At 38.7% G+C, this 4,558-nt stretch overlaps 1 long non-coding RNA gene across 1 annotated transcript in view; it reads right to left on the bottom strand.

Annotated features, from left to right (window-relative positions):
- LOC107208469 overlaps positions 1-3,491 on the bottom strand; it is an 11,039-nt gene extending 7,548 nt beyond the window's left edge. Inside the window, exons 1-2 of the long non-coding RNA XR_004498421.1 lie at positions 3,314-3,491; positions 660-761 (exon numbers count right to left, since the gene is read on the bottom strand). This is a non-coding gene — a long non-coding RNA (uncharacterized LOC107208469). The remainder of the gene's footprint in view (positions 1-659; positions 762-3,313) is intronic.
- Positions 3,492-4,558: the final 1,067 nt, after the last annotated feature.

Raw genomic sequence — 4,558 nt, 5'->3', positions numbered from 1 at the left:
AGGAAGGAAGGAAGGAAGGAAGGAAGGAAGGAAGGAAGGAAGGAAGGAAGGAAGGAAGGAAGGTTGACTAACATGAAACAAGGTTTTAAAACAACAAATTTTAACATTTTTTTCCCCTTTGAACAACTAGTTTAAGGAAACGTATTGGTTTGGCTGCAGTTTTTGATGTAAAAACACCATTTTGAATTAGGCTAAAAGATATGCCATGTGAGCTTCAAAGAAAATATTGGAGAGAAGCATACAGGAAAAAAATTAAAAACTTCCTTGCAGGGTTTTCTAATCTCTGTACATATATTATTTAAAGCTTTGCAAAAGACTAGTCTGCAGTGCTGAATAATTATTTTGCATGTACTAGTTCAAATATTCCCTCTTCTGTTTGCTTGTGTTTTCTATTTTGATTTGCTAGCAATTCTTTTTGAGTAAAAAGGAAAATTATATGCACTTTTTTAACCTAAAATGCAGAATTTACCATAACATTGGTATTTTTAACTATCTGTTCATACTGTATGAATGCAGAAGAAATCTGACAATTTACATAGCCAAATTCACAGTTAAAAACTCATTAGTTATGTGATTTGACAAGGAAGAGGTTTAACTGTGATATGTGACTGCACATGCATTGACTTTCACATTTCAAGTCAAGGGTACAATAACCTCACCTGATGTGATTTTGAACTTATCAGCTATGACTGGTGCAGAAATGCAGTGCTGGTGAACCAACACTGAGCTTTCCTGACTCCAGTACACTCCATTACTTTAACCTTGACAAAAAAATAGAGAAACAAGAGAGTTAAAATAATATTCTTCTGGAAATTATAGACTTTTTTTTCCCAGTAAAAACATGGGGGACAGGCATTGCTTTTTTTTCTTTTTTTTTTTTTTTTTAATTATAATGAAATCTCAAAATAGCTCTTGCATAAATACTGCCAACCAATATTTCTCCAAAGCAAAACACACAAAATTCAGAAGCTGTTATTCAGGGGAAATTTGCCCTAGCTTCACTTGGATATTTGTCCCAATACAAGTCAACAGGCTTTATTTAGGATTTAGCTCAGTAAACATTCACCTGATGACCAGGCAGGCCAGTTTCCTGTGTCAGGTTTATGGAGCACAAGAATAGCATGCTGATAAATAGTATGATCATGTTCTTGGCTCTACCTAGTTAAAAGGAAAAATGAATATAGTACTAATCTGAAAGCGAGTTCCCTGGCTGGGAGACACATGTAAATCCTCCTCTCTCTTATGAATACTGCCCAGTTACAGCCTGCTGGATCTGGGAACAAGAGTAAACATCTAAACATCTGTAACACAGACCCTCTCAGTTACTAATATGGAGTAGATCTGAAATGTACAAGGCTTCCAACATCATCCCTCAGAGAAGGAGACATCACAAATTTGGCCAGACCATGACAGCACCAGCAGCATGCGACTCATTGGGTGCTTTTGCAGAGTGGAAGCCAAAATCTTGGATTTAAAGAAAGCATCCTCCCTCTTCATCTGGTCACTTTTTCTGTTGATCCTTCATCAGGCATCAAGCTTCTCTTTATGAAACAAAAGACACATCTCTGCTGTGTTTGTCTGGTGTCTTTGGTGTATTTAGTGACTGGCACAGAAATTGCCTATGCATTAATTCATCATGCCTCAGTCTGGTTATGCCCATTGCATGCAAACCCAATCATCTTTTACTGCAGTTCCCATTCTAGAGGGAGAGGAGTAAATGGCATTTTTTGTTTATACTTTTTTTCCAAACAAATTCTTCTCCCTCATGGAAAGAGCACCGGATCTTTGGGTCTATCTCACAGAACATTCTTTGATATATTGTCTTGGCTAGAGGCATTCAACTCTCTGCCTGTTTTGCATCCCTATTTTAAAAATAAAAGGTTTTCCTATTCTTTTAATTCTCGTAACAGTAATTCAAGTCTGTGTCAAACATGAATCACTGACAGATTAAAGTAAATGTGTCACAGTGAGATTACCATGAGTATAAAACGGTGCTCAGCATGTGCCGCTTCCCTTTGCTGTGGGCTCAGATGAAACTACAGGATTAGAGCGATAGGCCTGGCATGATACAAGATACAGAGCACCTTTTATTTATCCAACACAAACTAATGGGGAAAAATATGAAGTCACATTTAAAGTTTTCTATGATTCATTTTGATTCTATGTTTTTACTGGAGCTGGAGAAGCTTCATTTGTGGCCTGCAGTATCACCCAGGAAATATTTTAGCCTAATGAAAGCGAGGAGTGATATCTGAGCTTCACCTGAGGGAGTATAAGAATAAAATTTCAATGAAATAAAATTATGAGTACTGTTAATTAATATTTGACCAGTCATTAAATAAGGAAATTTTATTTCTGAGTCCTTCAGTAGAAAAGGTATGAAAAAAAAAATTAACCCCCAAAAAAGAACAATGATGAAATACCCTACCATAATTTTTGTTCAATAAATACCAAAGCCTCCTATTTAATCTTTTTTTTAAAAAATGCATTCTTGTTTGTGCAGGTTTTGATTCATTTTTTTTTTGTTTTGGAGAGGGATTTTATTACTTCTAGGTAAGATTATTGAAATCAGCAGAAAGAGACCCAATAATAACAAGTTCAGAATTAATTCAATCTGCTGGCATTTCAAAGTAATCAAACCAACCAAAGCTCTGAAACTGGTACTCTAATACACCAGAACAGCCTCATCTCCTTCTATGTCCCATTCAGAATCTATAATCAGACTGTTTACTTCTGACAAAATCACCTGCATTCAAAGGAGTTATTAATATAGCTAGATTAAGAAACTTTGCAGACCAAAAGTAATCTTCATTATCAGTTGATCTATTTCATGCTTCCAGCAACATGTCAGGTGCTTCTGACACTAACTGTAAACTACTAGTCCAGGGATAATAGCTATTGACACTGGAGCTGTGAGTCAGGATGAAAGGGCTTTTGGTGTCACACATTTGCGGCTGCAATTCACTCTGTGGTAGCTTCTTTCCACAGAGAAAATACTGGATACATTTAACCTTCCCCTATTCCTAATGCATAGAAAAGAAATCAGAGAGATATTATAATTCAATTTAGTTTTAATCCATTTACAATGAGGAGGAAAAAATCCATTATAATTACAACCTATACAAGTTAGTTTTCTTTGCACTTGCACTCAATTTTCAGGGTATAAAACAATAAAAAACAATTCCTATCATCATCAAACTACACAGTGATAAGAAATATATCACTAAACAAAGACATTAGATCTGTGACTCTGCACACTGTTATTTATATGATTAAGTTTTCTTGCAGTTTTATATGTTAGCAAAATACCTACCTTTGAAAGTAAGCCTAGCAGAACCCAAAAGTATACTGAGAAGAAGATGAAAGTTTGCATGTGGCAAAACATTCAATGGAAAGGAAACACTGAGAACTCCATCCTGTGATTTGGCAGGTTGGTGGGAGGATTTTAAAAACATCCCCAGCCTATATATAGAAAACAAGAGAAAAGTATGATTTTAAGAATTCATGCAATATCTTCCCATTTTGGATCAAATTCTCCCGCAGTATACTAACTCCTTGGATTCTGTACCACCTACATTGCCTACAAGACAGGCTTTAGGCAGTTCTCTGTTGTTATGTGATGCTGTTCCATGCTGCAGAGAGGTAGCTAATGAAAAATGACCTGTAAATTTCCAGTCCTCGTGCTTCACTTCTGTACTTCAAAGCTTTTCTTAACTGACTGCATTACAGAACAAGGTGGTGTTCAGAAGGAGCAGCACAAGAAATCGTGATTGCTCATTAACTGCTTGGGTCATTATGGAGGATTCCCTATGCTGCCGAAAGAGAAACCCACACAGACTGATCTATCGGCTGACTATAGGAAAGAGGAAATTCAATTGAACAACTAATTTTGAAAAATTACATTCTTTTGAAAATTGTGGTAGTTTGGCATTTAGGGAAAGAAGTGGGAAACACCTACAGAAGTGATTTCTCTGAGAGTAGCTGCTGGGAGTTTCTTCTGAGCTTGAGTTCAAGCCAATAGCTGGCCAGTTCTGAGAACTGACAACATTTTGCACCACTGAAAAGTAAGTTCACCTTTGTGAATACCACCTTTTAAAAACCCAACCCAGGAACTTCTTTCTCTTTTCTTTCTGGCTTGAAAGGTATGGGTGCTCTGGTGTGTCTGGCCCTGCGGCCTGTGCGGCCTGTGCGGGGCTGGGCCAGACCCCAGCGGCTCCCGGGCAGGGGATGGAGACTGAGGGGGTTCCCCCGGCCCCAGGGCAGGCCGGGCTCTGCTGTGGCCCCTCCAGGGAAACCCTCCGGGTCCCATTCCAGCAGGGTGGCTGCAGCCCTTCCCAGGGGAGCCCCAGCCCCAGGCCGGACTGAGAGGCACCAGGACACCTGAAATCCAGCACCGTGACTGCCTGCCGTGGCCTGGGAAAGATTTAACCCTTTCACTACACAGATGAGACCTGAAGACCTTGATCCTTTCTCTAGGGAGAGAAAAAGATGGGAGTGATCGATGCGTGGAGAGACGACATGAAACATCAAGTTCAGTAAAAGAAGGAGTCAAGCCTCA

The sequence above is a fragment of the Parus major genome, chromosome 8 (assembly GCF_001522545.3).
Source record: "Parus major isolate Abel chromosome 8, Parus_major1.1, whole genome shotgun sequence".
In the NCBI taxonomy this organism is placed as follows: domain Eukaryota; kingdom Metazoa; phylum Chordata; class Aves; order Passeriformes; family Paridae; genus Parus; species Parus major.
Note: the sequence above shows the minus strand (reverse complement) of the source record. Positions and strands in the feature narration are given on the sequence as shown.